We start from the raw sequence: 23689 nt of genomic DNA, 5'->3' as shown, positions 1-23689 counted from the left end.
CCGAACATACTTGCGCTGGAGGTCTTTACACGCAGACAGCTGGATCGCCTTAGCCTTATACAGCCTCGCTTGTACATAGGCGAGTTATTTAGAGGTGAAAAGAAAATTGCTGTAGTCTCCTCTGTCCTATACAAGGTCTCAGTTCGCATTTAGGCCCATAAAGATATTGAAATCTGCGCTATATTATATGTTGTATGATGCATTACATAATGATATTGTGCACAATGCGCTTGCTTGGCGTATGATAGTGTCTTTTTCATAATAATTTAGGTAAAACAGCAGTGCATATTGGCCAGCGCAAGACGCCGTGCGAGCATCTCTCATAATCTTATGGTGGTTTTGGGACGCTAAATCCCACATGTGACGACTCTGTGCAACACGGTCTATTTTATAGCAAAGTAGTCTATTGTATGCGTATCAATGTATTTTACCACTGGCAAGAACATATGCGAAAGATTACAAATAGAATGTATTTGGCTTTTGTACATTATTTTGAAAAATAATTCACTTTTGATTTTTCGTTACCATAACCGACAAAGGCTCGCAACAATGGTTGAGCAGCACTATTGGACGACGTACGGTAATATATTTAAATCAATTAGGAGTAGCCTTATGAAAAGGCGATACGTTCATCTTGTTTTTACGTTTTAGTGAACTCGCCTGTACAATTGCAGTTCAAACCTCTAGAATATAAAAAAGGCCGCGGATCTAATGATACTCCAGTAAGTTTGCTCCTATCAAGGGTCCACTTTAAGCACAAGATGTTTCGTTACATTGCTTTGGCTTTTCTGCTTGTTGCGGTCGGTCTCCCTATGATGTAAGTGCTGCTACAAATATTACATTACACTCATTTACCACGTAACTGAGAGCATTGTGCTATGTTCAATAAGACCGTGAAAATTTTTCCCAAATAAATTCAAATAGAAATCATTTCTTAGCGAACCAAAGGCACCGTGGCCATTTTGGTTAGCCGGCAGGCTTGCCTCTGCCTGACTCTCTGTCCTATAATTGTGTTTGTCTGTTTTTCAGGGCGCGTACTAGATTATCAAAAGTGGACACGAGTTTTAGAGGAACGTTACTGACAAGTAATAGCAGGAATAACGTGAGACTAACGTAAAGTACGTCGAAAAATTCTTTGTGTGTCACGTGTTACGCTAGCTGCATAACATGGTAATTGGAATAAGCTTATGAATCGCACACATTGCACAGCTACGATCAGCCAGCAAACAATCAGAACATATAGTAAAAATCTGAAGCGTGAGCCTAGGATTCTGTGTGGCAGCAAATTCAGTCCCTGTGTCGTAAGCATTGTTCGTGGGCGAAAAAAATAGATGAACGCTATAAATATAGACCACGGATCGAGCTGGAATTGAGCACTGGTGATCTGCATTTCTCTTCAGTATCCTTCACGTAACTACGCCAGTGATAGAAAGTACGTTGAATCAAACCACAGTAGAGGTATTACGTCGCATGCTCATGTTGCTTGAAAAGTTGGCTATAAGGTTTTCTAACACTATACTTACGATATACTACTAATTACACCGTATGGGCTATGCATGTACATAAAACTGACTTTCAAGCTGTAACGAGAGAGCTGACGTTACGTCGGACTAGTTTCTAACCTCTGCGCGTCAATGTATAAATTTGTTTCAGAAGTCCACTTTGGGCAAAACAGTTAAACATGCAGATTCACCTAACCACCGCCTACGCTGCGCTAAAACTGCGGTGCTGCCTGCTAGTATATTCGTTCGACGTCAATTTTGATATTGCGTGTGTTCTGTCGTAATTTTTCACCTCATTTCTTCAGTAATGTTGCACATAAAACAAAAAAATGATTTAAACCATCCTTGTGCAATCCGACAATCGCGCATGTGAATTTGATTTTCTAGATAAATGAAAAACGGTAATGACGTTTGTTTATTTGATGGCCGGAAATACATATGATATGTTTTTCAAAAAATGGTCACTGGCAAGGCATCTTGCATCAAGGCAAGATAACCGCTGCTGTCACTAGTGTCGTTATTAGGAAGGCAATCGCCGGGCTAATATTAAGGGTTGACGTATCGTCCCCTCGAACTGCACCACGAAAGCGCGGACCATTTAGTGCTGGTTCTTTCAGTGCTGTAGCAAACGCCAGCGGTGATCCAAAGAATGAAGCGAAGCCCAGAATTGACAAAAAATATTATCAGAAGAGACACACCAAATAAAACACAAACATGTAGACTCGGCAGTTATCAAATACAGCATGACACCACTCACAAGATACTACAATAAATTTAAAACAATTAGCACAAAGAACAACATGCGCTAATGTGCAATCTCATGCATTAACTAACCAAGGCACATATAGGCTAAAATTTTCATCAAACATAATTACTCCAAAGTTGTTGGAACAAAGCTTGAACGCTTCTCTTTAAGGAAACACTATAAGGTCCAACGGCTGTCGTCGTCCCGCTGCGTTCGAGGTTTCTCTTCCAGGAAACTCTCGCATCGCAAACTTGCCACACTACAGTAACAAAACTTCTCCGTTGGTAACACGTTAGCCACTAATGCGCTGCTACTACACAACACGTCTTCACCCAATGGCGGTAAACACACACTGATCTTCTGGTTGTAAGACAAGCCTTCACCCACAGATGGAAAACACATTTCTTTTACTGATTCGCCTTCCTCCACCGCAAGCCTATATACACTCGCTCTGAAATCTGAAAGATTCGTAAGCGCGCTGCACAGCCAAAATTTGGGGGACCCTTAAGCTTCGTCTTTAAGAGTTGAGGTCAATAGCGAAATCCGGCACCTTGTGCAGCCTTCAACCACTAAGTGCATATTTACTCATATTATGAAGAAGAGCTTTATTCGAGACGAGTTCCAGCTGGCACACACTAATGATGACATCTACAGATGAGGAAATTATACAAATGATGATGACACGTCCAATTGATAAAGAAGAGTCAGTGACTGCGCTAACACTGATTCCCCGTCACGCTGGAAGTGGCCTCTTGGCCGCGTGAGTGACAATATAAGAATTGCATCGGTTATACAGCTTCCATCGAGAAACATGCACAATTTCTGTCCCACGGCAACGATGGTTGGAGGAAGCGTTAAGTGGTAAGATACGGTAATTAACGGGGTACGTTTGTTCGATGATCATACAAGGTCCAATGAAACGACTGAGGAAGTTTCCACATAAGTCGGGCACACGCACTGGAGTCTAGAGAAGAACTTCGTCTCCTGGAGAAAAGGTGACAGCTCGGTGAGTCGTAGCGAGACTTGCGAGCTTCCTGAGAAATGCCGGTGTTAGTTCGGGTTAGATGGTGCGTCGTGTAGCCGATGGTGCATTGAGTAGCCGTATTGTGGGCGAACGTTGTGAATGGCAAAATGGCGTCCCAGTTCGTGTGGTCACGGTTGGCGTACATGGCAATCATGTCCGAGAGGGTACGATGAAAGCGTTTCGTCAAGCCATTCGTTTTGGATTCTAAGTAGAAGTTGTCATGTGGATAGTGTTGGCAGCCCGTAGAACCTCCGCAACAATAGAGGGAAGGAAGACCTTGCCGTGGTCGCTGAACAAAACACGTGGAGCTCCATGGCGTAAAAATATGTTACGCAGAAAAAAAAATCGGCTACTTCAGTGGCTGTACCAGCGTGCTGCGATGCTGTTTCCGCGTAGCGTGTGAGGTGGTCAACAGTCATTACAATCCAACGATTTCCATTGGAGGTGACGGGAACAGATGGAGATGACAAGTCCAATTGATAAAGAAGAGCCAGTGACTGCGCTCACAATATTTTTGTTGCATACACAGGCACGCACACAAACATGCACACAGTAGATTGGACCAGTGCGCGATTATCACTGAATGGGCTTGTTTTCGTCATGACACCTTTCGAACAATGTGCGTTAAAAGGGCCCTGAAACATTTTCTCAGGTGACCATGGAATGAATTCACTAGAAGAGGTTATTGTCTCACGAATACGACGCCACAAAAAGTTTGAGAATCCGTCTGGTGTGGGTGGAGCTACAAAGGTTTGTCGCATGCTGCAATTGCATTATCTCTTCTCTCATCCCGACGAAAGTGCTTGAAGCTAAGCAGGGAGAGGTGACAGGTCAAAGAAACTACCGCGCCTCGTGAGCTTGAGCACTTTTTTTTCTTTGAATGCCCGGCTTTTTCAGTGTTATCGAGCGCGCACGCATGGACAAGTAGCAGCCTCCCGCGGCTATATCGGTAACATGAGTGTTTTGTCACAGACGCACAGACAATTTTTCACTCACAACCAGAGGGGCCAACGCCGGCGGCGGGTATTTTGCGATGCAAGCTCTTAAACGCTATCGCGTTAAAACCAGGGAAGGGGCGGGACCTTTATCGAACTCTCTGCGACCTATGACGTGACGCAACTAGGTAGTTACTCACTCTTTCCTTCCATATGTTTCAAGAGATCCCTTGGTGATAGACCGGAGGAGATCGGTTGGCGTGGCTAATGCCACGTTGTAAAAATAAGTTACGTGCTGACACTCGCCGCTCCGCGTAAGGAGATGGCGCGGGCAGATTGTGTTCACCGATGACTTCGAGCTACGAGTAATTTCCGGGGCGTGAGTTTAGATGGTGCTACTGAATGGGGTGCAAGGCATAAAATTTCCTAAAATTGACAAGAGACACTCTGGCGCGGCGATTATTCAGCTACCATGAAAATGATGGGTAATACTCAGATTTTTTTAGTTCTTGTACTTGTAGTCGGGGAATGATACTTGTTGCTTCGTTTACTGCTATGTTTCGACATTGTTTCGAAAGAAAGAACGAACCCTTTCGAACTTCGTGACCTAATTTAAAAGGGCCAGCCTGAGACAATAAGGTTGTGAAGCGTAACCTCCAAAAATTTTTGATCTTTTTTTGTGAGAAAACAGCTCCAAGCCACAGGAACACACACGGAGCCAGAAGTACGAAGATTCGAAAAATTCGCATACTACCCATGATTCCCATGCTCACTGAAGCACCGTGCGTTGCAGCTCCCATAGACACTGGCGCCAGAGTTCCCTCTAGTGTATATTTAGTAAACTCTGTGGTGCCAGGCATTCGCACGGCGCTTATAGGGAGCTTGCACGAACGGCGACAGTGCTATGCACTCTGGGTAGGCAGCCATTATTTTGTCAGAGGCGGCTGGGTATCGCAGTTGCGCAGTCGTGTTTCTGAGCGTTGACGTAGCTTGCAGGTGCAATTGAGTGCGCATTCAACACAAATTTAAACTCCATAAAGTGTCATGCACGATGTCAGCCTCACTGGAAGACTATGCCGCAATGCTGTGAAAGAAAGACCTCGAGCGGTATGAAGAAGAAACTAGAAGTTGCTTAGTGGACCCATTCACGCTTCGTGCTGGTGACTGTGTAAACGACGTGGACTTGTGACCTCTCGTCGACAGCTACGATATTTGCCCTGCTTGATGTCGGATAGCCAGCTTTTCACAGTTTTGAATATCTGTAGCACTTTATTATAACCGTCTTGCGACATTTCAGGAGCACTACCGATCATGGTGCTTACGGCGCAACGCGACTTATTAGGGCGAACCTTTGGTAGCCTTAGATGCCTCATGAAACTCAAGATGTGATTGTCTGCGTGGAATGGTGAAAATGGGATTGTCGGATGGAATGTTGCAAAGCTTGGAGGAATGGAGTGGCAATCAAATTAAAGGCATTCTCCACGCTGTGCAATAGGAATAGAATGGCGAATCACGAAAATAGAGCACATTTTCGCTGAAGCGCTAATTTTTCAAACTTCAACTATTGGTAAACCAGACCCTCGAATTCAACAACAAAGCAGTATTTCCAAAAGGCTTCACTGATTACAAGCACATTTATAAGCAACGCACCTACCATAAATCTCTCCCAATATTTATTGTGTAGCACCAACGGTTTCCACTATTCTTGCGTAACCACGGCTCTATGCCATGGTATTCGTCTCACGGAACTATATGGTGGCGGCATACCCACCTTACACCTTGTGATTTTTTCGTTCCTTGGTGGCACCTCATTCGCTTGCTTTCTCCCCATCGATCACTTTGTTTTTGCTTTTGCTGCCAACGGCGACTCCGACGCATATTCGAGAAAGTGCTCCGCAAAGCTGTGTTTCATACGGACGCCGGTGCAGTGCTTGAGCTTACTGCAAATTTTCGCATACCAGCTTGTGAGCAGTGACGTCACATATTACACTACCTCCATTTTTTGGCACTCCCTCCCCTTCCTACACACATGGGTGCCCACTTTGCCTGAAACTCAATCGCAAAGGTCTTTAAGCCAGTGCAGCACACATTCATACTCGATTAACTGTGAGCTGCGTGAACTGTGTCGGAGATTAACTGTTGCACACGATGAACCACACAGAGAGAGATGGAATAGACTTTCGATAGCATTGGCTTCGGTAGACAGGTACAGGCAGACAGGTAGATCAAATTGCAGCCGCTGCGGCTGGGATTTTATTCCGCGACCTGCTCGCTCGTAGCCGAGTGCCTTAGCCACTGGACCACAGTGGCGGGTCGCTACAAGATATACGGTGATGTTTATGAGAGGTCGAGGCGATCTTATGTAACGAAGGCGGCGTAGCCCGCAAAAGCACGTGATCCCATGGAATCAAGGCTTCGCGTCCCCGAATCTCTACGCGATGATTTGCTCAGTCAAAATTTTGCATTAATCCACTTAAACTTAAACAATATTAAAACAGTGTTTGTTAAAACATGCACTCTTATAAATAGGGCCTGCTTCTTTACTAAAATCTAGCCCCTTACATGTCGCAAAATCACTAACCTCCTAGTGAGCGAAGGTAGTAAAAAGCTGATTAGTGAAACTTGCTAATTTGCTAAGTAGCAAACAATTGGCACGAAATTCTTCGCCATACTTTAGCGGATACTATGCTTCTCAGAAGTATGACAAAAATAGCATTACGAATGCCAGCCCTAAATTTCTTATGACAATTGCCGTAATGAGCATCAAGCAAGTGTGCTTGCAGAAGCTACATAATGGGTGTTTAGAAAAGGCTCTGCAAGGCCGCTCTTTTAGCTTTCGGTGTGACTGTGCTGCACCTTCAGCGCAGGCTTGGTTTCATTTTACGCAACTACGAAGGGGCCCGCGTGGCGGTGCCGGCCTCTTCCGCCACCGCGGCGGCAGTTTTAGGTCCAGAACTGGCCAGCACAATATGAGAACCAGATGTGGACTCACACCGACTTTTGGATGTGCACAGTCTGGTTTTGTGCTGAGCGTATGCTGTTTTTTTCTCACTCTCGCAAAGCACTTTCAAGCCGAGAGGGACGTGGCAGCAACCAAGCTTGAACGTCAACGTTAGTCGAACTCATCCTCTGATGAAGGGAGGTCCCTTCCCGAAACTGTTAAGTAGTATCTTTATCTTTGTTGACAACGCTCCCATTGTGTTATATCCTGTATATATATATATATATATATATATATATATATATATATATATATATATATATATATATATATATATATATATATATATATATATATATATATATATATATGTATATATATATATATATATATACCAGTGGCATCGCAGCTCTAGCGGGAATAGTTCGACAGAAGCAGAGGAAGCGGAAGTGAATAGAACAACCAGTCGCATCAAGGGTGCCGTCTCTGTCTTCAAAGCATTTCCCGGACTGGCTTGCAAACACGAATAAAGACTATACCGCCAAAGTGAGGCGGTATATTTGCTTGATTGGCGTCCGACGACTCTTGCATGACTTGCAATGTCACCCTCCAAATACTCTGGCAGCATCACAAGACCATTCTGACCGTTATAAAGACCGGCCACCAGGAGACAGCCAGACTCGCCCACCAGAGACGTTTCTGGCATATCTTCCACCCACGTTGCATAGCAGTGGGGCCCGACCACCACGATGCCACCGACCTCGCTCACCTGAAGCACTGTCAGCCGCTCCCCACGCTGCCCGTCATAGCCGAGTGTTAGAAGTCCTAGAGACCGGAATATAGACAAATGCCTAGTTTCTTACTTGCCTTCCGATTGTGCCATTTTGATATATGGGCAAGAATTTCAGGTTAAAAATGGCTTTTATAGTGTTCTTACGGTGCCAATGAATTCCTATTCTTAGTGTTCGTGCCTAAATGCCTATAAGTTCATATTGTTACACAAGGCAAGGTAACTTAATGAGGTTTTTAATGGGCCCTGAGTCCGCGATCCCAGTATAATGATGATTATCTCCACCGCCATGGCTCGTACCCACTCAGAGGGATCATAGTGAAGGCAACGTCGTCTTCATTCTCTACCCGCGATTCACTTGTTTTTCCTGGTAGTGATTCTTATCTTCTTATCATTCCTCCGGTCTCATAGGAAGCCCTCTGGGTGAGTCATTCTTGCATCCTTCGTGTAAACGGCTTCAGGCGGGCAACATGCGTCACTTCTGTCTTGCATGAACGTCGGCCACTAGTGGTGACACGTGCAATTTCATAGTTGACCTCGCTGAGACGATGGAGTATCATGAAAGAACCGGCGTAGTGTGCCAGTAGCTTTTGGCTCAAGCCATGTCTGCGTATTGGGGTCCACACCCACACTAGATCACCGGGGGCATAGGTTACATGCCTGTGTTGACTGTCGTAGCGAGTTTTGGAGGACTCCTGCGCTGCCAGTGTAGGTAAGCAGGCAAGTCGACGTGTCTATTCCGCACGACATAAAGTTTCGGCAATTGTTAAATCGTAATGGACGACAAAAGGAAAGATAGTGTCCAGCGTATGTCGAGGTGAGCGAGCGTAGAGCAGATAGAAAGGGCTGTAGCCTGTCGTTTCGTGTTTCGACGTGTTGAAGGCGTGCGTGACGAATGGTAAAACTTCATCCCAGTTTTTGTGGTCGGAGGCGACATTTACAACATGTTGATCAACGTTCGGTTTGTGCGCTAGGTGAGGCCGTTAGTTTGCGGATGATACGATGTTGAGTGTCGGAACTTGGAGGCACACAAACGAAGTAATGATTCGACAATATCAGCGGTAAATTGTCGTCCACGTTCACTTATCATCACGCGAGGAGGTCCGTGTCGGAGGATGACTGAATGCAACAGGAACTCCGAAACCTGGACTGCCGTGGCGGAGCATAAGGCAGCCGTGTCGCAGTACCGCGTCAGGTAGTCGGCGCATACAAGTATCCACCGGTTACCTTTTGAGGAGCGTGGAAATGGTCCCATCAGATCAATGCCGACCTTTTCAAATGGGGAACTGGGAGGCTTTACAGGTTGCAGGTGGCCAACTGGACCCAAGGAGAGCCGCTTGTGGCTCTGGCACTGCGTACAGCTGGCCACGTAGTTCTGAATTGTCTTGCTCATTTTCGGCCAATAGAACCGCTCTTTCGTGCGACTAAGTGTTCTTGCGGTGCCTAGATGGCCACAGGCGGGGTCATCATGCGTGAGACGCAGAACAAACGTTTGGAGGGACGCAGGAACAACCAGCAGAAAGCGGGCGCCCATCGTGGACAAGTTTCTCTGGTAAAGAAGACCATTTCGGACGCAGAATCGGCCTTCACTTAATAAATTTCTCGATCCAGGGAAGAGAGCTTTCAAGCTTGGGTCATTACGCTGCTCAGCGGCGAAAGTCGCGGCATCAGGAAAGCCAGACGACAGAGAAGCGATAAGGTGGTCAAAGTTATCACCTTCACAATCTGCCGATAGTAGCGGCATTCTGGAGAGGCAATCCGCATCAGCGTGTAGACGGCCAGTCTTGTATGAAATAGTGAAGACATGTTCTTGCAAACGAATGGCCCATCGTGCAAGGCGGCCGGATGGGTCACGAAGGTTGACCAGCCAACACAGGGAATGGTGATCTGTGACGATAGTGAACGGGCGACCATAGATGTACGAGCGAAACCGTTTCACGGCAAAGACTACCGCTAGACATTCCCGTTCGGTCACTGTGTAGTTGCGTTCAGGCTTGCTTAAAGAACGACTTGCGTACGCCACAACGTGTTCCTTCTTGCCAAAACGCTGAACGAGAACGGCACCGATACCGATTCCACTTGCGTCTGTGTGAATTTCCGTGGGCGACGAAGGATTGAAGTGCCGAAGTATTGGCTGCGAAGTTAACAAACATTTTAGCTTGCAAAATTCGGCATCACACTCGGAGGTCCAGTGAAACGGGCTGTTCTTGCGTAAAAGGCTTGTCAGGGAGTGAACGACATCCACAAACTAGGGTACGAACCGGCGGAAATACGAGCAGCGCCCAACGAATCTACGCAGTTGTTTCCCAGATATAGGACGCTCGAACGATTCAACGGCCGCTGTCTTTTGTGGGTCAGGTCTAATGCCATCTTTGTCAACGAGATGTCCTTACACCAATGTCTGTCGCTCGCCAAAGTGGCACTTTTTTGAATTCAATACAAGGTCAGCTTTTTCTATGCAGCTGAGCACGAGGTCTAGGTGAGTGTTGTGCTCCTCAACCGTACGTCCAGAAATTACGACATCATCAAGTTAACTCATGCATATATGCTATTTTAAACCACGCAATATAGAGTCCATAAATCTTTAGAATGTCGCTGGAGCATTACATAATCCGAATGGCACAACGCTGAACCCGTAAAGTCCGTCGGTCGTAACGAATGCCATCTTTTCTTTGTCAGCTGCGTGCATCAGAATTTGCCACTAACCTTATCTCAGGTTGACAGATAAAAAGTAGGACGCGGAATGCAGGCAGTCTAGAGCGTCATCGATGCGCGGCAGTGGATAGACGTCTTTCTTGGTAACAGAATTCAGTCGGCAGTAGTCAACGCAAAATCTCCACGTACCATTCTTCTTCCACACTAGAATGACGGGAGCAGCCCACGGAGTTGCCGATTCCTGTATTATTCCCTTTTCCAGCATTTCTGGGACTTGCTCATTGATGATCTTGCGCTCCGATGGTGCCATTCAGTAAGGTTTCTGCCTAATGGGATGCGCCGACTCGGTGTGGATCTGATGACGTATCCGGGACGCTGGGATTAAGGGCCTTTGGCTGTATTGAGAAAAATTGAACACTTGCGAGTGCTTAGATAGAACGTCGAGCAGTGTATGACGTTCACTTTGGTCAAGTGACTTGCTGACCATTTGTATCAATTGGGCATCTTCTGAACCTTCTAAGCTTTGATGTTCATTTTGGTTTGTAGCATCAACAAGCGCAACCAGCGTCCTACATGACTCGGGTCTAAATAATGCAAGTTTCATGCCGCCTGGCAGGATTGCAGGCTCCATGGAACTGTTCATTGTCCACACACCTGCCCGTCCATCAACGACTGGCACTATACAATAGGGAATGAGAATGTTCTTTTTTAGGCATGCCAAGGGAATCGGTTCGAGCGTGGCATCAAACGTGCCACAGTTGTTACTGTGGCATGTCACGGGAACACACACAGCAGAAAATGAAGAACAATTGTATCCACGGAGACAAAAAAGATGGATTGCTCCGGACAGGAATTTTCCAAGAGCGCCGTTGGGAAAGTACCGTGTATAGAAAGATGCCCGCTTCTGCAGTCTACAGTTGCCCCACACTCACACAAGAAGTCAATACCCAAGATAACGCCATGTGTAGACCGCGGAATAACCACAAACTCTGTGCAAAACACCTTGCCACATAGCGAGACGTCCACAGTACTATACCCCACCGGACACAACACGTCACCACTTACACCACTAAATGTCACCCCACGGTTCAGGCAAAACATCACTTTTGGTCCTAGCAGGTTCTTAAAATTTACACTCATCCCCGAGACTGTCGCGCCTGTATCTACAAGTGCCATAGTAGCCACTCCATCGACAACTACATGAACTTTGTTCTTCAACATAAACGCTGAGGGGGGTATATCTGTAGATAGCACCTGTGATTTCGCAGCCTCACCCCCACTGGCCGCACCGACTAGATTTCCGGCGGTGGTGTACGTGCGCGTCGCCGTGACGACGGCGATCGTGGAGCACGGGGAGCTAGTGGTGGCGTCAAGCTTCGATCAGAGGCGGGCAAGGGGTAGCGTGACCCGGTTGGTGCGCGTGGTTTCCGTGAAGTGGAGTGCGGATGGTCGATGGTTGCCGGATGGTCGATGATCGATGGTTGCCATGGTGGAAGAGAAACAGGAGTCCGCACACGTTCTGGTTCGTTTACGTACACATCCTGAAAATTGCTGGGGCGATGATAGGTCTGCTGACATCGAAGCAGCTCTTCTCTGATGATCTGCCGTATGATAAAAGCAAGGTCGTTAGGCGGCACTGTTTCAACACTGGCCACAGTGGGGACGTTGGTCAGGCGGCCTAATTTCGAAGAAATTCGTCGCATCTTGAGGGATTCAAAGGTACGACAGTGCTTCATCACGTCGGACACGGAGTTCAAGTAGTCTTTCCCAATTAAGAAATTGTACACGTCTTCGGCTATACCCTTGAGAACGTGTCCAACCTTGTCTTCTTCAGACATCTTCGCATTCACGATTTTGCACAGCTTCAATATTTCTTCAATGTATGTCGTCTTCAAAAATGCTCATTTCCTAAATCAGCGCCTGTATGAGCACTATTTAAATACAAATTTTCTTCTCTAGCGTAATTTGAAGCTGTTATTTAGGCAAAAGAAGACAACATTGATATTTGCAAACACTACAAGGTTCAACGAGATCCTGTAGCCCCAACAGCTTCCGCAAAACAATTGCTAACCGCAGTGAAATGGCACTCGCTGTCCACTATACGCCACACAGTAGACACCCTTCGAGCGATTGGAGGAAGAGCTGAAAAAGACGCTATTTCTGCAACCCTGAGTGGACGAACGTCTCAGCGTCTGCGGGGGACGAGGAGAGAAAATTAAAAATGGGATAAGAAAATAAGAGTGGGGTCTATAGCCGAGGACGCGGCGACCGTCTTATAAAAACAGCTGTCCAGTGTCCTGAAAAAAACTTAATAACCCCCCTCCCCCCCCTGAAAACCTGGGTGTGGTGATGAGACGGAAACAGCGAGTTTTTCTGTGCATCCACGGGTAGGTGGCAGCGAATGGAAAACCATGTCACTCATGTAATTCTCATGCTGATTCAGTGGTGGCGAAGGCCACTAAATTTTTATACTTTACACTACGAAGCCTGAGAAAGGCGCCGGCATGTTCACAATCAACAGTGCATACATTCACCCTATGCCTGAATACGCTTGTGCCGTGCGAGGTCTCTTGGCATATGTCTTCAAGTGACAAGCATGAAAAACTACAGAACAGGGCTGGGAGGTTTGTCGTAAGCGATTACTCAAAAATTGACCACTGTACCAATAAAAAATTTCATCTAAGATGGGACCTACTCTCATCGCGTCGAATTAAACTGCGGTTAGAGCTCCTTTGTAAAGCATTTCATGGCAAAACTCGCATTCGAAAATGATTATACCTAACAGTCCTCTTCGCGAAATGGTAATTGAGACTTTTGAGTGTCGCTTCAGATCTAACTTTTCTATTTGTTTTTGTTACTTCCACGCCCCCAAAAATTGGGTTGTAAAGAAAAGAAGTGTGCTGTATCAATGAAGGCATGCTTTCTTTGAAATTGTAACCCATCTGCTTCAGTGCCTTCGTGTGAAAATGTTATGTGCACGCGGCTTTTGTTTTGTTTGTAATTTACTTCTTTAACCATCCCTCCTTAGGTGGTAAAAAAGTTATTGTTAAGTTCCTGCGTGCCCATTGAAAAGCGCTCTACCACAGTGATTTTTCAAATTGGTTCACTACGAGCCAAAAAACCATGGTGCGAGGTAGCAAGCTTCAATTTCTTGCATATCGCCCCATTTATAGTCATTGCGAGCCTGATTTTTTCCCTACTCTTTTCGGTATCGGGGCTGGAGGATCACATGATGCATAGGCACCAATAACATCACGCGTAAGCAAGCTCACGCGCTCAATACGTGCCCCAGCCTGCTCGTGCATGTACGCCATTGATGCTGGGTCGTTTTGGCGTTCTGTGTTTCGGTTTACCCGTTTCTGTGGAATGGATTAGTCAGTGCACGAACTTTTTTAGAAGGTCGCGTGGACCATATATTCCGTCCGTGATACAGGTCGTCACTCCGCTGAAACTGCGGCCAGAGACGACGCACCATACACAAGCAATGCGTTGTCGGGGCTGGCGAAGGCACGGTGCAGGAACGACGAGCAGACGAATGCAAGAGAAATGGAGTAGTAGTAGATGTGGTGGTCGTATGGGTGGTTTTAATAAAAAAACTACGATATGATTATGAGGAACGCCGCAGTGGAGGTCTCTGGAAATTTGACCGCCTGGTGTTTTTTTAAGCTAGATTCACACGGCAGGGGAAAATCCCGGTGCTCCACGAACCAAATAGTCACGCAATTAGTTTATGCCGGCGCAATAGCAGAGACGTCGCCTGCACACAGCCGTAGCTACGCTCGCAGAAGCATCGTTCACACTCTCGACTCCTATGCTTTTGCAGCGCGTTGTTCCACCTTTATTTTCTATGGGGAGCTATTTGAGACGGGACGCAGCTGACACCAATAAGATATTCGTATTTCTTTTAACTTATCTGTCATGACTTCATGTTCTCGAACACGTGAGAAAGTCCCGCCTAATTACGTGGACCTCAAATACTAAGCGTCGTATGCGTTTACATGAAACGCTGATGGAGCGCTCCCGTCACTTTCCACACCGTTACGAGACGCGCCCCAAAACAGAGTACTTCGCGTAGGCTGTCTGCTTCATAGCCACGCCAATCCGACAAATGTTGACAGATTTGATGCTGAAACCTCTCGCTCGAGAGAAGACGACCGTCAAACGGAGGGATCGAAATAGCGCCGACACATTTCCATCCGTGCCGCAAGCAGAGGAGAGCGGATGAAGCGAAGACGGCACGTTTCGATGACGCGCACGTTACGTGATGCGCCGTCCGCTGCGAAAATTCCTCCATCGTTCTCTCGTGTGAATCCACCTTTACCATGTCCTCACATCGCGCAATGCGCAGGCATCTACCTTTTCACCTTCATCTAGACGTGACCGCTGTGGCCAGAATTGAACCCGCGACATTCGTGTCAGCAGCGGAGCACCCGAGCCGTGCACTGGTCCACCGAGGCGGACGCTAAATGAGGACCGCTTAAGCTAGATTCACACACGAGAGCTGAATTTTACTGCTCCGTGGACCGAATAGGCTCGTGATTAGTTTCATCCGGCGCAGTAGCGAAGACGGCGCTTGCACACAGCTGGAGCTACACTCGCGGAATCCTCGTATGTACTGTCAACACCTATGCTTGTGTAACGCGCTTATGTCGTTATGCACGCCACGCGCTGTGAATGAAAACCACCAATTCACCACCAAAACCACCAAAAACCACTCGCCTCTTCCACTGTCACACAGCCGCTTTATACGCCATCCTTATTATTGTCTGATTTTTCTTTCTCCTCTCTATTCATGTTGTGGTAGGGTAGCGAGTATGTTACTCTGCTGATGACTAAGCTCTTTACCAAACGAAGCACGTCTTGTTCTTTCAGTCCAGCACGATTGTTCGTTATTCGAAATATCATACGAACTACCACAAAGCTCTTCAACTGCGAAGCTATTAGTGCTCGGACTTCACAATACATTTGATGAGTTGGCTGAGGCACAAGTAACCACCCAGATTACCCGCCTGCTACAGACGCCAACCGGCAGAAAACTTCTTCAGAGGATCGGCCTCGGTGAACAAGTAGAGGCACATGGAAGAGCTAAGAAATTGCCGTGCTCAGTCAGAGCCTGGTACAAAATATGCCCCCTACCGAAGAACATGGACCCAGTTTTACATGCTGGAAGACGTAAAGCAAGAGCCGCTTACATAGATAAAAAGACAAAATATTTGAATACGGCGAGATTTACTGCCGCTGCACCATATTAGGCAAATGCAAAGAACATGGTGGCCTTGGACACAGACCGAAAAGGAAACGTCACAAGTTGTGCCTCCATAATTCAAGCCTCTATCACAGAAGCGGAGGAGATAGCGATCGCGCTGGAAATCAAAAAGGGCAGGGAGCAAAAAGCCCCAATGACAATAATCACAGATTCGAAGGCCGCATGTAGAAATTACGAAAAAGGTAGAATATGTATGAAGGCCTTCCAAATTATAACCAAAGTTCATACGGACTTCCCAATTGAATACACCCAAACCATTATCTGGGCGCCAGGGCACGAGGGCGTCACCGGGAACCAGTTTGCGGATGAGGCGGCTCGAGGCTTCACAAATTACCGAGCTTCCTTGCACACTGCAATAGAGGATCCAACGCCCCTAGACCCTAACTTTGGTACAATTCTTCAGTATTACAGGGACAATAGAAAAGAGTATCCAGCTCCGCATAAGAAACTCACAGCAATGGAATCGGTGGCATTACGCAGAATCCAAAAAACACATCCACGAACTTACACAGGCTGCATGTATTCTACCCTACAGCATACAAAGATATATGTCCGTGGTGTGGGGCCACACCAACTCTGTTTCACATCACGTGGGAGTGTGCGCATCACAATGAAGAATACCACAACATGAACAACACAGAGGAACAATGGAAGGCGCTGCTGTCCAGCTCGGCCATTGTTGATCAGTGCTGGCTAGTCCAACGGGTAGAGATGATGGCTAGGGCCAGCGGTGTCCTGGAATAGAGGCCCGACCATTTGGATTGCTCCGCGTTATGCGCAAATAAAGTTTTTTCTCTCTCTCTCCACTGTCACACGAAACACATTCGGTTGTTTCGCAAAATTAAAACATGTGGATTTTAAGCCGGCAGCCTGCTTCCTAACCACGCCAATGCAACCAATGTCAACAGGTTTGACGCTGAATCTTGTCGATCCAAAGCAGGCGACTGTCAAACGGAGGGATCGAAATAGCGGCGACACATTTCCATCCGTGCCGTGAGCGGAGGAGAGCAGAATTAAGGGAGGATGACATGCAAGTCACGTGATGTGACGTCAACTGCAAAAATTTAATGTTGAAAACAAAAAACTTTTGAAAACAAAAATGCAAATAATAACAAGCTGACACTCCGTTTGCGTGTTTTATCATTTTTCTCAATGTTCGTTCATTATGCTCATTTCGAAAAGGCAGCGCAAACACACATGGAAAACAAAGACATAGAGACAAAGACACTGTCTTTCTTTTCCCCCAGTCTTTGCGCTTACCTTTCAAAATTATATGAAGCAGCTAGTCCAAACTAATGTACTCGTCATTCATGCTACACAACAGAACACACAAATTACGAATGCCAACTAAAATAATGTCACTTACATTGCTCTTAATGAGGTACCATATAAACGCAGTATATAGTCATGAGACAAGACATTTTTCATCTGTTTTTATAGATATAGGGAGTATTCATCCAAGTTCTAATGAAGAGTGTCCAGTAAGTAACGTCATAGCGCCGATGTTAACGTTAATGAGCGACGTAAAAGCAGGACCATTCCTTGCTGTACGTCCCTCCCATCATTTAGGGCGCACGCCCGGGAGAAGGGCAAGTGACATTTCGTAGAAATTTACGGTTTTTCCGCGACATGAAGCATTGCAAATCCTAAAAGACATGATCCTTAGTGTCAATTGCAATTATTACGCTTGCCACCTTGAAATGCTCATACCAAGTGAGAGCCTGCTGAGGAGTTTACCGACAGGAAAGCAATTAGAACTGACAGCCCTCACTTGTGGTGTATCAGTGGTCTGGAGTTCACTGACAGGGAAGAAATTGAGCCTGTGCGATTAGAACTGGTATCTCTTCCTTGTGGTGTATGAGTGGTCTGGTTATTTGCTCTTCCCCTGCACTTGTCAGCAATTACGAAACAAGAGAGACCCAAGAGAGTGTTGATTGGACGGTAGACTCCTGAATCACAATGCTACACAATAAAACGAAAGACCATAATCTGTGAATCACGGGAAATGCATGCCTATGTTCAACCATTGGTGTCTTTGTGCTATATTAAACATTATCATTTTTTCACTTCTTGTCGTAGATACCAGTCACCGAAGTCTTCGTCTTAAAGTATTTGAATTATTGGAGAATCTCATTGTGCCTTTAGTAAGGACTCTAAATGCCTCAAACGGTGGTTTACCTGCCTGATTTTGGCGCCTAAAACACACCTGTTTAGCGCCTGTGGTATCGCGGCACTAGCGAGAGCAGTTCGACAGGAGCAGAAAAAGAAGTGAGAACAGCCGGCCCGCTATCGTTTTAATTTGTTTTGAATTCGTATTAACTTGTTTGTAAGGGATATATATTTATATATATATATATATATATATATATATATATATATATATATATATATATATATATATATATATATATATATATATATATATATATATATATATATATATATATATATATATGTATATATATGTATAGGTAAGGTATATGGCACAACCCGGAGCGTTGTCAACAAGGATAAATATATTTATTTCCCAACAGTTTCGGGAGGGGTCCTGCCTTCAACAGGGGATGAGTTCTAACTCATCCCCTGATGAAGGGAGTCCTCCCCTCCCGAAACTGTTGGAAAATAAATATATTTATCCTTGTTGACAACGCTCCCGTTGTGCCATATTCCATACCTTCACGAGGACTAACTGGCCCATTGAATTATTACTCCCACTATATATATATATATATATATATATATATATATATATATATATATATATATATATATATATATATATAAATATATATATTTGCTTAATACCCACGCTTAAATTCACATATATACCCGAAGAAGTAGCTTCGAGGACAGCCGCTGTACAGGGTAGCTCAGTGGTGGTAGAGCATGGAACGCGGTATTCGAAGGTCGCAGGCTCGGTTCCTGCCCACGGCAAGTTATCTTTTGACCCACATTTCTTTCTTTACATTTACCTTACAATTTGGTCTAATAACTTCTATACTTTTCTTGGCATTGTTGTTTGTTAGATTTCATTGATATTGTGTCAAAACAAGGAAAAACGAGCCCTTAGGTATTCATTTCTTTCTCTTATTCATTAACGAGGGTTTCGTACTGGCAGACTTGGTACCTTAGGTTGTATACGAGGGACTAATGGTCAGCTGCCAGCTCGTAATAAGTTCATGTGCTACGTGACGCCACACAAGCTAATGAAAAATTGTTCCACTCTCGCCGCCATGGCTACAGATGGCGCTGACTAACACTCCCACGTTTAAATTCACATATATACCCAATAAAGTGGCTGGGAGGATAGCCGCCGTGGTAGCTCACTGGTAGAGCATCGAACGCGTTATTCAAAGGTCGCAGATTCAGTTCCTGCCCACGGCAAGTTATTTTTTCACCCACTTTCCTTTCTTCACATTTACATTACCATTCGGTCTAATAACTTCGTCTATAATTTCCTTGGCATTAATGTCTGTCAGATATCATTAGTGTTGAGTCAAAAACACGGAAAGACTAGCCCTTAAGTATTCCGCTTATCCACTTCTCTCCAATATATATATATATATATATATATATATATATATATATATATATATATATATATATATATATATATATATATATATATATATTCTACAAAACATAAAACTATGTTAACAAAACAACAAAACAAAACGGTATACAATTCAGGATCTGAGGCTCACTTCTTCACCCTATCACCAGCATTCATTCAGTTTGTCGATACGCACGTTTTTTTTTCTACATGATTATGTAAACCAACGACAAAAACAGCGTGCCGACAAAGGCACCTAGACAGACGTACGAGAAAAAGGGTCAATATACTTTTGGTTCGATGAAGAAAGGCTTCGAAGGAAAACATTTGTGCATTATGTTTACACTGAAATTATTAAACATCCCGCATGTGCTGTTCAAGTGCTGAACTTTACGACCGTTTTTTTTCCGCAGAACAATAACTTTCGGATCAGCAAACAGACCAGGAAGTCGCAGCAACATGTGTACGGGAGTAAGTTGCGCATTGTTACGTTTGTTCATGTGTGCGAAATGAAATTGTTTGTTCAGCAGTTTACAGAAACCAAAGAATTTTCGATGACGTTTAGATCCAGCCACAATACACACTACTAGAACCGACATTTTATGCCGTCTTCAACATCCAGAATGTGAAGAAAAGCATTTTTGCTGCATCGTGTCACAATATACGTATGTGCGCCATAAACGTCATCCAACCACTATATTTATTCAGGCTATATTGCCTAGTAATGAAAGAGGGTACGCGTAAATACTGATTAGTTGTGTGCGAGCTTGGGCGCAGAACAGTAGCTATGAAAATAAAATGGAGTCCACTAAAGCATTCCGCACGTCCCTTTTCGGTTAACTCGCAGGTCCATTCCTTGCCCCGTTACCGTGCAGGGGTGCCATTCGTCACGCTGCCAGAAGTGCGTGCACGCGCGTGGCACTGTAAACGTTCACAAACCGGTTCGGTGGTTTTCTTGTTAAAAGGTTGATTTATTTGTGGGGTTTAACGCCCCAAAACCACTATTTGAATATGAGAGACGCCGTAGTGGAGGGCTCCGAAAATTTTGACCATCTGGGGTTCTTTAACGTGCACCCAAATCTGAGTACACGGGTCTACAACATTTCCGCCTCCATCGGAAATGCAACCGCCACAGCCGGGATTTCATCCCGCGACCTGCGGGTCAGCAGCCGAGTACCTTAGCCACTAGACCACCGTGGCGGGGCTTGTTAAAAGGTTATTCGGTGCATAGAGTCTTCTAAAATGAACTTGACGGAACTGTGTCGCTGCGATCCTTCAGCAATCATGAGAATAATGGGTACTAGATTTGCCTAGTCTTCGTACTTGTGGTTGGCGAATCGCCATTGTAGCTTCGTTTATTACTGCGTTTCGGTTTTGTATCCAAGAAAGAAAGAAGCCATTTGAGCTTCATACTCGATTTCAAATAATAAGCGTAAAATAATAACGTGCTGAAGCACAACTACTGAAGAATTTCTGATTTTTGTTTTGTAAAAAAGAGCTTCAAGCGAAACGAATACACACGAAGCCAAAAAAAAAATTTTACCAATACGTGTACAACCCATCATTCTCATGCTCGCTGAAGTGCCTTTCATTACAGCTCTCGTGGACACTCGCGTGAGAGTTCCCTCTAATATACATTTAGGAAACTTTGATTCAAAGTTGACTCTAAGGCAAGATTAATCTGTGAGCCCGCTTGCCCGGGAGCCTCGAAATGCAGACCAAGGGAACAGTCCGTTAGCTGATATTTATGAAACCTGTTTTCAGAACGCAATTTTATCGTAAGGCTTTCATATTAAAATGACGACTTATTTATCTCAAAAAGAATCGCTTACTTTCCCTCAGTGAATGTTTAAATATCCCGGCGCATAAACACCATTATAAAAATCACGTCAACATAATACTACCCTATTGTAATCAATAAGGTAGCTGAAATTTTGAGCAAAATGCAGGGCGCTGTTATTTCTTGAACAAAAAATTTCGACAGTCGCAAAATGCATGTGAGAGTTTTGCCGCAAGGACGAGGCAGTTTATATGTTAGAAACAAATCAGGATTTTTTTTACGAAGGATGGCTCTCAACCCGCTACTTTTGTAAACATGGCAGCTTAATCAAGTGAAATTAGCTTTGCACGGTTAATAGCCTATACATGAAATTAGCGTTTAAAGCTCAACCCACATGATGCTAGAATACCATTGTCAAAGCTTCCTAGGCAGCACGCCAGCAATGGATAATCTCGGTGCAAATATGGCAAACAATGGCAGAAAAATTGGTCCTACGTTGATGTTTGCGGTTTTCCTGCACCTATATATGCATTTGTCAAAATTAAAAGCCATAGTACGCCGATATATGAGAAGAAGGCTACAGTCAATAATTTCCGTTCAACGTATCGCCAATGATTTCAAAGATAACTTGAGCTACCATGTACGTAATACGTAAAACCAATATTGTGTAAGTATTGGCACCTCCAACATTTCTTGCCAACCTTATTCTTTAGACGTGCCATTGTGTTTTTTTGGAACATTTAACGCTGGTTCTTACCAGCCATTTTGTAGGTTATGCCTTTACCTTACCGACGTTTTCAGCTTACATGACGAATGTTTCACGTGTAAAGTAGGGCCTTTGCACGCGCTTTTGCATCAAGATACGCATCAGGAGTAGGAACATCGAAATGCTTAAAGTAAACATAAATTTGCTGTGATTGTACACATTGTAGATATGGTATATATGCTTCAGGTTTTTCAAAGAAATTTGCATTTTGGGCTTTGTTCTGTTGATTACTTTGCTTATAGCTAAGAGCTGCCTAGAACGACACTGAGTGTTACGAAAAACAATCTTCAATTACAAATCGCAGTTAAGGCCTTACAAACACACACAACCAAATTCCTCTCTCTTAGGACTTATTTAGTTGCCACTACACCGAAAGTTCATCATCAATTGAGTGAAAAGTGAAGTGTGGTAGAAAATGAAGCTCATGAACTTCTACGCTAATAACTGTGCATTCAATACAAATGTTTTTATATGCGCTTTGAACTACCAGAAAGTAAACGACCTACCTAATTATTGTGAAATGACAGCGGCTAGAGCTTAAAAGAATGCGATATATTCACCTCTATTCAAAACTTGTTCGTGACAAAGCCGAAATTCTCTTACCCGACACGAGCAAAAGAACAAATTGGCCGTGTATTTGCATGTTACACTGCAAATGTTGTCGAAAGACGATAGTCTTGCGTCTGGAGAGTGTGATCAAAACGTTGACATGATGTTCTGCGCAAGAAAATCGGTAAATAGTATTCTGGAGGTGCTGCGTTAGAGTACCTTGAATGTGCAACGGAGGTGAACGAGCGCATGAAGTCACGTCACACGTGAAACATGAGCGTTATCTAGCAGTTATCCTGGAAAACGGAATGCGCGGCGTGCGCGCCCATCTCTGAGGTGATAAAGTGTAGAACGCAAGGTGACGGGTAGGTACCACCACCATGTCGTCGTAGCAAAGCACCAGAAACACTTGCCTTTTTGTGCCAGCGTTGCATAGTCAGCGCAGCATGCTCCTTAGAATCACTAACGTATGCCTTCTCTAGTCAATAAATACACATACATAATATTGACGTGCTGGTATGGGGCCTCATATATGCGCAATAATTGCTTTTTAATTGACAATTGCATGAGTGTGAACGCTGAACCTCGACCAATATTGGTGGGCGCTGCGGATTGGGTCGGCCATTTGAAGTATCGTTGCGACACTTTGGTGGCGTTTAGGGTGCTGTCATGGGCGCAGCCCCCGCGGCCCAAAGCGCTGAATCGAACGCCCTCCTATAGGCATGTCATAGGTATCTATACGAAATTAGCTGCGCTATACTTGGATACTCCGCTCCTAGGGATTCACAACACAGAGTTGGTGCAAAAGTTACCAGTGAAATCTGGCTGCGAGGCTAAGAACCTCAGGTTTCCGTGGGTCCTGCTGACCCCTAGCAGGCTACGGGGCAGTATACTTCAGGATGAGGTGTGGTGCTTTCGGTGGTCCGTCTTGCCAACGGCGGACCGAATGTACAGATCGCATCTCATCCGCTCGGAGCAGTGCGTGCACTGCAGGAAGCACGAGGATAATGAACACGCATTGCTAACTTTCCGTGTGGCCAAGACATTCTGGTTCGTCGTGGGTGGGGCGTACCACTCGTTTGGTATAGAGCGGTTCATAAAAAGAACTATGTGCCCGGATGTTGCACTGGCACGTCTAGTGCTGACGTCCGGAATGTTTTTCTTGTGGGAAAACAGAAATATA

At 45.0% G+C, this 23689-nt stretch overlaps 1 long non-coding RNA gene across 1 annotated transcript in view; it reads left to right on the top strand.

The window, feature by feature from the left end:
• Positions 1–701: 701 nt before the first annotated feature.
• LOC142803237 (uncharacterized) overlaps positions 702–23689 on the top strand; it is a 61705-nt gene continuing 38717 nt past the window's right edge. The window contains exons 1-2 of the long non-coding RNA XR_012894019.1: positions 702–817; positions 19825–19882. This is a non-coding gene — a long non-coding RNA (uncharacterized LOC142803237). The remainder of the gene's footprint in view (positions 818–19824; positions 19883–23689) is intronic.

This window comes from Rhipicephalus microplus, chromosome 3 (genome assembly GCF_043290135.1).
Source record: "Rhipicephalus microplus isolate Deutch F79 chromosome 3, USDA_Rmic, whole genome shotgun sequence".
NCBI lineage: Eukaryota > Metazoa > Arthropoda > Arachnida > Ixodida > Ixodidae > Rhipicephalus > Rhipicephalus microplus.
The sequence above is the reverse complement of the archived record's forward strand: the minus strand, read 5'-3'. Positions and strand labels throughout refer to the sequence as shown.